Source organism: Pan paniscus, chromosome 9 (genome assembly GCF_029289425.2).
Source record: "Pan paniscus chromosome 9, NHGRI_mPanPan1-v2.0_pri, whole genome shotgun sequence".
In the NCBI taxonomy this organism is placed as follows: Eukaryota; Metazoa; Chordata; class Mammalia; order Primates; family Hominidae; genus Pan; species Pan paniscus.
The window spans coordinates 6,448,063-6,461,904 of NC_073258.2; the positions used below are offsets into that span (position 1 = coordinate 6,448,063).

At 39.1% G+C, this 13,842-nt stretch overlaps 1 pseudogene; it reads right to left on the reverse strand.

Annotated features, from left to right (window-relative positions):
* Positions 1 to 8,868: 8,868 nt before the first annotated feature.
* Positions 8,869 to 13,256, reverse strand: LOC100992551 (radixin-like; annotated as a pseudogene).
* Between the last annotated feature and the right edge of the window lie 586 nt (positions 13,257 to 13,842).

A 13,842-nucleotide genomic window follows, 5' to 3' on the forward strand; every position in this document is an offset into this window, starting at 1 on the left:
CCAGAGATTCTCTAGCTAGTTCTCTTCTCTGTTCTTTGGAAGATTTACTGCCTTATTCCACCGCTTTAGTGGTTATCCTACAATTTCCTACTGTTTTCTTTGACTTAAATAAGTAAAATCTTTACTCCTTTTCCTGAGCCATTCAAGGAACTTGGGTTATTTTAACTTTACTTTCCTCCTGCCTTACATGATTTTCTTTTAAAAACTTAATTTTATTTATAATTCCAGAGTTATAGAAAATTTGTAACAGTTGGTGTACAGTATTTCCATATATCCCCTCTCAAGTTCCATATATATTAATATTTAACTACATATACCTTATAATTCTTTCCCTCCCCAACATCATTTTTTTCTGAACTATTTGATACTGATCTACATATATGTGCTGTGTTACCCCTAAATATATCCTTGTGTATTTCCCAAGATATAAAAATATTCTCATAAAATTATCACACAGTTATCAAAAGCAGGTAATTAAGAAGACACAATGCTATAGTCTAATTTACAAACCTTATTCAAATTTCACCGAATGTCTTAGTTATGTCTTTATAGCCAGAGAAGGAAAAAAAATACATATTTTTCTTGTCTAGGATTTAGTCTAGAATCATATGTTACATTTAGTCATTTCTAGTCTTCTTTAAGCCGATTTCTCTTGGTCTTTCTTTCACTTTTCTTTTTTGAGGGGTACAGGACAATTATTTTGTAGAATGACCTTATTTGGGTTTGTCTGATGTTTCCTCATGATTAGATTCCAGTTATGTATTTCTGGCAGAAATGCCACAGAAGTGATATTGTGTCCTTCTCAGTGCATTGTTATCAGGAGGCACATGATGTTGGTTTTTGTCCCACTGCTGGAGATAATAACTTTGGTCACTTGGATAAGGTGGTGTCTGCCAGGCTTTGTCTGCCATTGCAAAGTTAATATTTTCACTTGGTAATTAAGCTTTGGGAAATACTTTGAGATGATATAAATATTCTGTTTCTCATCAGACTTTACCCACTAAATTTTAGCATCCTTTGATGATTAGTGTTTGAGGTATAATGGTTGTAAAATGGTGAATTTTCTGCTTCCATTATTTCTCATATATTTATTAGTTGTTACTCTACTGTAGGGAAGAGTTTACCTCCCTCCCTCCCAATCCATCCATCCATCCATCCATCCATCCATCCATCCATCCATCCACCTGCCCATCCATCCATCTACCTACCCACCCATCTTCCATTCAGTCAGTCTGGATTCATAGATATTTATTTTATTTAATTAGTTATGCTTTGTTACTAGCATTGGTGATTTTGATGATCAAAATTATCCCAGATTAGTCCTGTGAGAGCTCCTCCAAGTTGATTCTTGTGTCTTTTTGACACACTGCTATTACTTTTTGAGCACTTCCTTACTTTCTGTTACTACAAGATATTCCAGGCTCATCTTGTACTTTCCCGGCTCAAACCCTGTAATCTGGTATTTTTCTAAGAACCCCTGATTCCTTTTAGCAGAGAATTGTGTATAAAAACAAACCAAGACCTGGAATAGGTCTGTTCATTGCCAGAGTGTTGTTATTTTTAGGCCCTGTCATACATATACACAGATGTGTGTGTAGTATATATATTATGTAAATATGCACACACACACATGCAAATCCATTCATCTATCTACCTACCTACTTACCTACCTATCTTTCTTAAAAACCATGAGTTCATACTGATACGACCAGTTCCAATCCAACACTCTAGAGTTCATTTTAACCTTCTCTCTTTCCATATATGTAATTTCCTTCTCCAACCGTGAAAAACCTGGTTTCAGTTACCCACAGTATATTTACTTATTTGCTTAATCCTAGAATACACAGAATGTAGTTTCAGAATTGTTAACTCATGCTGGTGTGGGAAACAAATCTATTAAACAGAGTTCAATATTTGCTACTGTCTTTTTGCCCTAGCCTGAGAATACAGAGGCAAAGTACTGCTTCAAAACTTCTGTTATCACCCCCTACCCGTACTGTGTTTTGTCATTCACTTAACCTACAGTTCGGTACACTTGCTTCCATATGTATTCCATGCTAATGTTTCCTCCTTTTATCCTTGTTGATTGTATTTACTAAAAAACTGAGTACATGAAACATTAACATGGTTCTAAAAGTCAGAACAGATCTGTACAAAAACATGAACTCAGAGAAGTGTCACTCCCCTCCATCTTCTCTACTTTGCTCCCACCATCTTATTCTTTTCACCCACCAGGCTAAAAAAAGACATCAGAGAAAAATATATCCTAACATGTTGAGTTTATTCGGGAGTAAGCAAAAGGATTCTCATCTGGGAAGCACAGCTATAGCAAGCCATAGGTACAGGTACATCAAGCCAAAGGTAAAGGGAAATTTTTACTGGCAAGGAGAAGCTATGTAAGCTGCTTGGAGACAGAGTTCATTGGTTCTGGAGGCTCAAAGCTAGCATTAGCATCAGTTCATTGGTGGAGATGCCGTTGCTAGGCATCGGCCTAGCATCTTATCAGAATTGCTACAGTCCTAAAGAATGTATAGTGATAAACCTGGTCATAGAAATATGTGCATGCATGTAAAATGTAAAATGCATGTAAAATGTAGATCATGAAAAGCATGAGATGTATAAAAGATGAAGGAATTTCTCATGGAGTTATTTTAGAAAGTCCTTGAAATAGTCCTTATCTCAGATGTGCAAGCATGAGCTGTGCTCCTTTGTGTGTTCTGGCTCCAGTTTGCTTGGGTCTGACAAAAGTGACTTTATTTTGCTATCTGCAACTTTAGTCACTCCATTTCCACCCACTCCTGTATGGAACCAATCTCATTAGTTTCTGGGTTTCCTTTCCTAAGTTTCTTTTTGTATAGTTGTGCAGACAAATATATATTTTCTTATTCCCCTTTCTTTCTTGCACAAAACGTGGCGTACCATAAATACTTTCTCACACTTTGCTTTTTAAATTTAACAGCATATCTTGGAAGCCATTCTATATCAGTTTATAGATGTCATCCTCATTCATTTTTATAGCTGCAGACTATTCCATTCGATGATGTACCATAGTTCATTCAACCATTTTCCTATGTAAAGTCATTTTGGTTGTTTCTAATATTTTTCAATTATAAACAATGCTACAATGAAAATCCTTAAACATATGTATTTTTGTATATATTTGAATATGTATTACCAGGATAAATTATAGAAAGGGGGAAAAGCATGTGCCATTTTGTTTGATATCATCAAATTCTCCCCCATTAAGGTTGTACTAATTTCCATTCCCATCAGAAATGCTTGAGCATCTACTTTCTTCAAGCCTTGCCAACAGAATGTGTTAGTGTATGTTTACATTTTTGCCAATCTGCTAGGTGAGAGATAATATCTCAGTGTTATTTTAATTTGCATTTCTCTTATTAGGGTTGAGGCTGAATGTTTTTTCACATGTTTACGGGACATTTTAATTCTTTTTTCAGTCAATGGTCTGTTTATGTCTTTGACTATTTGACCATTTTTATATCAGGTTTTTGAAACTTTCTTCCATCGAGTAGAAAAAGTTATTTATACATTAGCGATATTACATATGTATCTGTGTTATATATTACCGATCTTTTCTCTCAGTGTTTAATTTATTTTGGGATTTTTTTTTTTTTTTTTCTGCGACAGAGTCTTGCTCTGTTGCCCAGGCTAGAGGGTAGTGGTACAGGCTCGGCTCACTGCAACCTCCCCCTCCCAGGTTCAAGCGATTCTCCTGCCTCAGTCTTCTGAGTAGCTGGGATTACAGGTGCCCGCCACCACACCCAGCTAATTTTTGAATTTTTAGTAGAGAGGGGGTTTCACCATGTTGGCCAGGCTGGTCTTGAACTCCTGACTTCAGGTGATCTGCCTACCTTGGCCTCCCAATGTGCTGGGATTACAGGCGTGAGCCACAGCGCCCGGCCAGGATTTTTCTTTTTTCTTTTTTTTGAATAAAACAATTTTATTTTTGTATAATAAAATAATTTTATTTTTATATAATACAATTTATCAGTCTTTTATTGTTTTGGATGAGTTCACTTCCATTAAATCCAGGGAAGTGAAATTATATATGTGAACTTTATATGAGTTTTAATAATCTACTTTTCAGTTTTTCAGTATTTTAAATATTTCTTTAATGTTCTGGAAAAAATAGCCACTAGCAAATACAGAAATACATGTACACAGGGGCACACATTGTTCCTTTTGTCTCTGTCTCCAGTACGTCTCAGGGCAGCACTGAGCAGAGGCCTATGGGCCATCTCAGTCTTTCATTAGAGCCAGTAGCCAAAACATATCTGTCCAAGAGCTATGACAACAGCAGCAAAGCTTGTGGAAGCCTCAACCAACTTAGTCCTAGACTTTCCACCAAACTGAATGGTTCCCCATAGTGAACACTGTTTTACTGAGAGAAAACAGTCAGCGCTTCTTGGTTATCCACCTCCCTAAGAGTTATAGTAGCGATAGAAAAATATGAGAAAACTTCAACTTCAGTAGATTTAGTTCTGACGCCTCCGCTAAACTTAGTGGTTCCCCATGCTCTGCGGACGCTTATATTCACAGAATATCCTCACCACTTTTTGCTAGTTGCCTACCCTCTGTGACATATCGTTGCCTCCCCCTTCGCCTATCACTGTCCACTGTGGCAATACTCTACACCCAGCCACCTCCTTCTTTTAAAGGAGGTGGCTTTACCTCTGTTAAGGAACTATCATGCTCTTTCAGATCTTTTTTTAAATTTTTATTTTTTAATCTTTTAAAAATTTCAATAGTTTTTGGGGAACAGGTGATTTTTGGTTACATGGATAAGTTCTTCAGTGATAATTACTGAGATGCACCCATCACCTGAGCAGTGTACATTGTACCCAATGTGTAGTCTTTTATCCCTCGTCCCCCTCCCAACTTCCCCCCTTGTCTCCACCGTCCCTTTTATCATTGTTACACTTTTGCGTCCTTGTAGCTTAGCTCTCACTTATAAATGAGCTAAACTGTAATGCTAAACTATTATCCAGTGAGGTTTTATTGGTCTATAATCCCAACAAAAGCCTACCCATTGTCAGCTTGCTCACACCCATGCCAGCACTGGAATTAGCTAGCCTTTTCATCTTCGCTGGAGCGGGAGGTGATCCAGTAGAAAAGAATGGCACCATTTTTTCCCTAGTTAGAAATTCTTGGGTTACTGGTAAAGGTGAACTTTCCTTCTGTTGTTTGGCTGGACTCTAGACAGGAGCTGGTGTGAGGCAATTTAAAATGCTGCTTTCCAGAGAGGCCTGGAGAGACTGTTCTCTGTGCTGTAGAGGGAGCTGTTCATGAGAAGAGGGAGCCTGAAAGGGCGTTGTCATTGTTGTTCTCTCCTGCTACCCCATGCCTCACAGAAAGGTCCACAGGCCAGGAAGAGGGAAGGGGGTTCCTGTGTTTATGCCACTTGTAGACGGCACAATACAAACCTGGCTGCAGAAAGAGAAAAAGAGGAGGTTATCATCAGACACAGTGAATAATGGGAAATAATTTCAGAGAATCAGAAAACTGTTAACTAGAAAGTGAGGCTGAGGAAGTGACCTATGAGAAATGGACAAGGACTCGATTTACACAGTAACGAGAGGGACAGAGAGAGAAACCCAGAGAACAGGCAGTGGCTGGCACAGAGGCGGCAGGGCTGAGAGGAATGGAGTGAGTGTCTCCCAGACAGTGAGCTCTGAGCTGCACCATCCAGAGCACAGGGGAACGCCAGAGCGAAGAGCCCCACCTCCTCAAGGAGGCAGAGGCTTTCCACGTTTTCTCTAAACTCTCCTTCCCTCCCAAATAAAATGGCCCTGTCTGTCCCATGGCCTCTGCCTCAACTACAAAAATATCTGTCCCCCTGGGGGTGGGGAAGGAGAGATGTGTCAATACCAGGGAATGGCTCCAGTGAGGGCAAGGAGGCCTCGCTGGGCAGGCGGGGGACTACCAGCATCCATCTGAGCAGCCCCACTCTCAGCATCCAGGATGACACAGAGGAAACACAAAAGCCCATGTCCCAGAATCCTGGAGGGATGTGGGCAGGAGACTGGCCCTGGGACCAACTCAGACGCTCTGTTTCCACTTTCTCTCCAACATCTCAGGCTGATTCCTCAGGTTCCCCATTTCAAGGTATGACATAATGACAGAATCTTACTTCAGTCTATCAGGCTACACGAGTGGTGTCCAAAGGCCTCACACAGATGCCTCACTCCATCCTCTCTGAGGAGATGATACCTCAGATTAAACTTTTCCAGAAGCTAAAGGTTCTTAAGAGTAAAGATTCTGACAACAGTCATCAACATTTTTCAAACTGTAAGAGAGTCATGAAGTGGAAAATATTTTTGGACATCACTGCCTTTGTAGAAGAGAGAAACTAACTTCACATTTAAGTTAAAATAAAAACTAAACAAAACTCTGTGTGTGTGTGTACTGTTTGCAAATGATTCTGGAAGGATACCCTCCACGCAGGTAGAAGTGGACTCCATTGCGAAGGGGAGTGAGAGTAATGGAAGAGGACAAAATGGGCCTTTCATGATTTATTCTGTATACCCCTGTACCTCTGGTTTAAAAAAATAAGCATGCAGGCTGGGCGCGGTGGTGCACACCTGTAATCCCAGCACTTTGGGAGGCCGAGGCGGGCAGATCACCTGAGGGCAGGAGATCAAGACCATCCTGGCTAACATGATGAAACTCCATCTCTACTGAAAATACAAAAAATTAGCTGAGCATGGTGGCGGGTGCCTGTAGTCCCAGCTACTCGGGAGGCTGAGGCAGGAGAATCGCTTGATCCTGGGAGGCAGAGGTTGCAGTGAGCTGAGATCACACCATTGCACTCCAGCCTGGGCAAAAAGAGCAAAACTCCATCAAAAAAAAAAAAAAAAAAAAAAAAAAAGGCTGTTTCTCCTGAGAAGCAACATTTTTAGATTTATTTTATTTTCCTACTGTTGTCATGGATACCTGGTAGCTCAGAGTTCAATATTATGTATAATCACAGAAGACAACTTTTCTGTTACAGAAAAATTATTTGTGCAATTCCAGCCTTCCCATGTGTGGTACCAGATTTGTATTTTACTTTTTTGTCCTATACATGCTATTATTTTTGGCTATTGCCTTAAACACCTTTCAGAAGTAGGATATGTTTGAGTTATAACAAAAAATTACATTACTCTCCGTAAGAGATAACCTACTCCCGGTGATGTTGAACCTTTCCTGCTGGAAAGAATGGAGTATTCAAAAGGTGACAATCTGACCAGAGATAAGAACATGAGCTTTCAACACAGACTGGGGATGAAGTCCTAGCTTTGCCCCCATGTTTTGGGGGTAATTTAACTCACTTTGGTGAGCCTCAATCTCTAGTTCTACAAAATGTGATAATAGAACTAAGATATCATTGCAATGTTGAGAGAGTGAAATGAGAACTATGTAAGGCACTGTTCCTATTCGGTTCAATAAACATCACTTCTTAGAAACAGTGTCCATATCATGTGGTCAAAGGACCTCCCCCCTCCGACCCCGGCCCAGTTCCTTGTAAGGCCACCCAGATAGTACAAATTTCAGCTCAGGGCTCTTTCCATATTGCAGTGCTTTCTCTAAACTGACTGTGAAGATCATCAGATTTAGAGATGAAAGGGCTTTGTAGGTTGCAAAGAGAGATAAGGACAAACATAGGCCATCTCCAGCTAACTGGAGCAGAAATAGGGTGCTCATTTTCACCTTCTGCTTGTGCCCCTGCCTATAACCTCTGCAGCCTCCATGACGATCCATGGGATGACCTGTCCTCAAGCAGTCCTCCAGCCCCAGAATGGTGGCAGTAACAGAGCATTATCTTCAAGGGGATATTTATGAGAACACCTTGAAGGAGCAGAGGGGCTGTTCAGAACAGGCTGTCAGGTAGAACTCTACTGCTGGCCTCTCTTGCTCCAGGGCCATGGCTGTGACGGTCAGCACCTCACCAAAGCACAGGCACCCGCTGCATGTGCAGCCTTTCCCAATGTCTGAGGGGCTCACATTCATTTGAGGGGCCACGGTGGGAGATGGACACATACCATCCCCCATTTTCATTCCTCTTGAGCTTCCCCCTATCAAGGTACCAACCAGATGCTGCAAAATGTATAAGCCCCAAACACTTTAATACATCCTTGGTTAAAACTTTAGTTGAAAACACAGCATGCAGCCGGGCATGCTAGCTCACGCCTGTAATCTCAGCACTTTGGGAGGCTTTGGGAGGCTTTGGGAGGCCAAGGTGGGTGGATCACCTGAGGCCAGGAGTTCAAGATCAGCCTGGCCAACATGGTGAAACCCCGTCTCTACTAAAAATACAGAAATTAGCCGGGCATGGTGTCGCACACCTGTAATCCCAGCTACTCGGGAGGCTGAGGCAGGAGAATCGCTTGAACCCGGGAAGCAGAGGTTGCAGTGAGCCAAGATCGTGACACTGCACTCCAGCCTAGGCAACAGAGCGAGACTCTGTCTCAAAACAAAAAACAAACAAACAAAAAAGAAAACAGCATACAAAATAAGATAATGAAAAACCTAAAAAGGAGTAGTCAACATAAGCAGCTTTGAAATGCAATCTTCTGGGCTAACATTATCCTTTGTTGTGACAACAAGGAAGTTACAGATTAATTAAAAAATTGTAACAATGACTACAACATTCCTGAGGTGGGGCAAAGACCCTATTTATATTAGATATATGCATATTCTCATTTTTGTTAGCATAAAATTTATTCCTAGATTAATTTTTCTGCAAGAAGTTTTCTGAAATATTTCACTAAATTTAAAAATAATTGTTGTGAAACGTAACACTTCATCTCAGGATTCACAGCTTGTACGTACGTTTGTAGTAGTAAACTACATTTACTAAGAAGGTATGTTAGAGAAAATAGACTGTCCTAGAAAACACACCTTGCTCATCAGTCTTACATATTTTTTGCTTTGATTACTTTGATCTTGTTAAAAACAATCCAGCTAGCCTGTAAGTTCTGGATATAAGGTGTTTTTTTTTTTGTTTTTTTTTTTTTTTAGCTTTTGTCACTTTATTGTTAACCAATGAATATTAGAATATTATCCAAAATTAGAGATATAATTGTAACTTAATTGTACAACACAAAATTATGCTAATGGTAAAAGCCTACTGGGATTTACCAAATACTCATTAGTGTATTTTTACATTGACTATATGAACATGTGCTCGCGACTGCTAATAAGTTGTAATTGGTTTAATCTCTAAGAAATCCATATTGCAAATGGTTCTTGTTTAGAAAAATTCACACAGCCTTAAAAATGAATTAAATCCATTTTAATCCTAATCTACAAATAGATCATAAACAGCAAAATATAACTGATAATTTTTCAATACTGTATCAAGCTGATATAGCTATGGTAGGTGCACATAATTCAAAATGAGGAAAATTAACAAAAACCCAATGAAAGTTCAGGTTTTTATCTATTATGGCAATTGCTTTAAAGTGAACATTTATGTTTCAAAACATGAATAGCAGGGTCCACCATCCATTCCTTTGATGTACTGCAAGTAGGAACATTCTCTTCCCTAGGATTCTGAAGCATGTGCACAACCATGGTACAACAGTCACTTCAAGGTTAACCAGCTATGTTTTGTCCTACAAAGTTAAAAAAATATATTAAACGCAACCTTTCCTTTTCATAATGTCTGCCCAGATTAATCCTTTTAAAGTCAGCAAAATCAAAAAAGCAAAAGAGATATTTTCAGACACAACTTGAATCTACTGTGCATGAAAATGTTTAATAAAAGGCAATTTTAATAGATAAATGTAAATTTGAGTAATTCCAAATGGAAAGTAGCTGAACCACACGGAGAAAACAAGGCTTTACCTATCTCCAAATTTAGCTGTTTTACAATAAACAAAGTATTAGAACATGTGACTATTAGAACCTCCTCCTAACTGGAAAGATTTCTTCAGTAACATATAAATGAAGTTAATATAAACTAAAATTATAATTTCTAAAATAGAGTTAACAAACCAAATTTTAAGCATTTTTAGTTAGAGATTAAAAAAATAAGCACAGTGATCTAGAAACCAAATATACTGATTATGTAACTATCATATCAAAGTACAGACATTCTTCATATGCTACAAGGTTAGCATCTCTCACACACACACACACACACACACACACACACACACACACACACACAGAGTCTCTCTCTCTCATTCTCTCTCTCACTCTTCCTCAGCCATACAACACCCCTCCAGGATGATAGTACACCAGTGAGGAGCTTACAAGTTTAATACAGATCAGAATCCCACAGTTTGACTCAACAAAAAGGCAGTTAAAAATTTAGCACTCTAGATATTCTAAGGGAAAATAAAAATTTCAAAAGTATTTCTTCATGATTGAGGCTATCATTATGAATTATAAAACATATAGCTTACACACTCCATTGTGTTTGAACAACCAGTCATTGCAGGTGTAGTAGTGAGGTAGTATTGTCGTCCCCTCCTTGGGACTGATGTTTTTATATGCTGCCCTTCCAGAAAGGTCCAGGTTTAAAAAATAATTAAAATCAGTTACCAACAAATGCATATTTTCTTTTCATTAATTATCTGTTTTTCTAAATCAGTCTATAAAAGAACAAAACTTTTAAAATCTTGCAGAGGCTGTCTCATCAATAAACTCTCCTAGGGAACTACTACTGCTGTCTAAACCTCTGTGAAATGGTAGGCAAAAAAACCCATCAAAGGATTACAGGAGATAAAACACCAATCAACGTAGCTGTTAAAGATGACTGTGATTAAATAATCAAATATCAAATATCCAGTAAGGTAATTAAATTTGGATTAAAAAAACTAACCATCAGCTGTACATACATTATTAAATGTTCTAATCTCTTTCCTGGTTCATAGCCATACTCAACATAATGATCAAAGACTGTCCACTGTGCTACTACTATCATTTTAAACACTGCCTGATGTGTATGATGGTGGAATTATGGCTATGGGCTTGGCAGGTAAGAGAAGGGCACACTGAGAAAATGTGAGTGAGAGGGAATGTGGAAATATACACAGGTTAAGTATGGAAGGGGCAAGGGAAACCCATTAAAATGTTCACCATTATCCTTTAAAATGTGCATGAAACTAAAGCCACAGATACACATTTGTCAGACATGATAATTAGTGTTAATCTTCAATAGAAAAAAAAAGAAAAATATGCGAAAAAAGGCAATGGAACACCATTCTCCATTCCTGGACCAAAAGAAAAAGAAAACCAAGTATGATATCAGACTGCCTTAATGTTGAAGAGCTCCCCTTAAATATGTCTTTTAGCTAGCACAGTCAAACTGATATCAGACTGCCTTAATGTTGAAGAGCTCCCCTTAAATATGTCTTTTAGCTAGCACAGTCAAACTGGTGTAAGTGCTTTTGCAAGGTGGGATGCATTCCATCCTATCTGCAAAGGCCTGCTTTTCTCTGTTGGCAGTTCAGCTTATGAAGAATATATATGCAAAATAACAGCTCTCACATTGCTTCAAACTGATTGATACGCTGCTTTGTATTGCCTTGTCGAATCGGTCACAGAGTCTTGTACTTACCATGGCCTGTTTTAACATTCTTAGCCTGAAGAACATCCTTTTGTGTTTCCTTGGTTTCATCTCTGGCTTGGGCTAATTCTGAACTTAAGGCCTGAAGTTGCTTCTTAACACGCTCATTTTTCTGTGTTTCTGTTACATGTTCTTCTTTGCTTCTATGGTTCATTACCCCTTCATTTGATAATTCAGCACTAGCCTCAGCATTAATCTCATCATGTTCATCATGTTCGTTTTCTGTCAAAGGAATGACTGGTGGTGGTGGTGGTGGAGGTGGAGTGGGGGGGGCAGACATCACAGTTTTTAACTCTTCTTTGGTCTTTTCCAAGTCTTCTGGGCTGCAAAAGCTTTGTGTTGCCACTCAGTAGCTTCCTCTTCCTTTTTCTTCTTGGCTTCTTCTAGAAGTACAGTCTTGGCAGTGAATTGAGCAAGTTTTGCTGCTAGCTGCTCCTGATTCTTCTGGTCGGCAGCTTGTTTTGCTATGGCAGACTTCGCCTCTTCAGCAGCTCGACGCTCCTTTTCAAGCCACTCTGCTTCTTCTTTTGCTCGTTTTCATTCTTGATCCAGTTCTAGAGCTTTTTGCGTCCGTTCTTCTAGTTATTTCTGGGCTTTAATCGTCTGTTCTTCTATTTGTTTTAGACATTCCATTAGCTCTTCCTTTTCACATTCTATTCTTTCCTTTTCTGCTATTTCTCTTTTCTTCTTTTTATTCTCCAATTGTGCCCTCTCCAACTGCTTCTGATGTTTCTCCTCCCTAGCCTAAGCCCTCATCTGTCATACTTCAGTAGTATCAGGCTTCCTTCTTCGCATGTATAGTTCGTGGCTTCCCATACATAAGGCCAAAATCTGCTTATTGACTCTCAGGTGAGGGGCATAAAAACCAAAATCAGGTGCCTTTTTGTTGATTGGCTTTAGAACAAATTTTTTGTCATTAAATGAAACATTTCTGATTTCACTCCACGGAAAACCAGTTTTAGGTGTTAACTTGTCATCATGCTCATAAATATTCAGACCCAAAGCATCAACACCTAGGCATAATTCAGTTTCATTTTTTTTACTTCAAAATAGTTGACTCCATACATTTCTAGATCTTGTGCAATCTTCAGGTAGTCCGTCATAGAACCCTCCCTTTGTATTCCTCTATGTTCTTCATGCCAGTTCTGTATTCTTTCTTCCACTGTTCTTGTTAGTTTGTGTTGTTCCAATACGTTGGGGTAGGAGTCTATCATTAGCCAGGTAGCCTGGGTTATGAATTTCTTTGTTATAATCTCCATACTTGGCTTGAACAGCATAGGAAGCCAGAAGAACTGCAGTTTCTGTCGGACAATATATCTCATCCTTTAAGATGGCTTCTTTAACTTGCAAGAAGAAGAGTCTCTGGGTTATTTCTTGAATTAATTCCTCAGAAACATCTTCAGGAAAGAATTTAGCTCTAAACTTGAACTGCAAAGGATCCTTCTCTTTTTTAACATCTTGCTGCGTCACCTTTTTATTTAGTTGAAGCCATGTAGAATAACCTCTGCTGTCTACATACTGCAGCCCAAAAAACCAGACCTCGCGCAAACCAACTATGTTCACCACATGGTCAAAAAGTTGTTTGCCAGTTGTTTTGGGCTGAATGGCAAATTTCCAGCTCAGCATCCATTGTAGTTACTGTTACGTTGATTGGTTCCGGCATTTTCTTTCTCTTTTTGTTATCTTCTTAAAAAATTCTTCACTTCGATGAATTCTGTTGTCACTTTCCGGAGAGCGAGCGGCTCCTGCCAGACGGCGTGTGTCTGGGGCGCTGCTGGGCTGCGCGGCTGCGGCAGGGAGGGAGAGGCGGTGGTGCGGCCTCCGGGCCGCGGGAGACCAGAGGCGCCGCCGCCACCGCAGACAGCTCCGCGATGGACATAAGGTTTTCAGTGAGAAGAGTTTTTAAAAAACTCTTTTTAAAATTTAATAAAAATTTAATATTTAATAAATTTAATAAAATTTAATAAATTTATATTTTATTTAATAAAATTTAATAAATTTAATAAAAAAAATTTTAAAAAAGTTTCCTCTTTGGAAGAATTTTACAAATAAGACATCAACTTGGTCACACAGAAGGATCTTGACGTTGTAACCAGTCCTGCATCCCAGTCAGGGCTCTCTCTGGTAGATGAGGATTCTCTGTGTATCACCACAAAAACCCCAGCTTGCTGGAATAATAAAACTGTTTCTGTAGTGGGTGTTTTTCTCTCCCTTCCAAAAAAAAATCCCTAGTAAGACTTAAAGCTTAGTGGAGAGATGGTTAA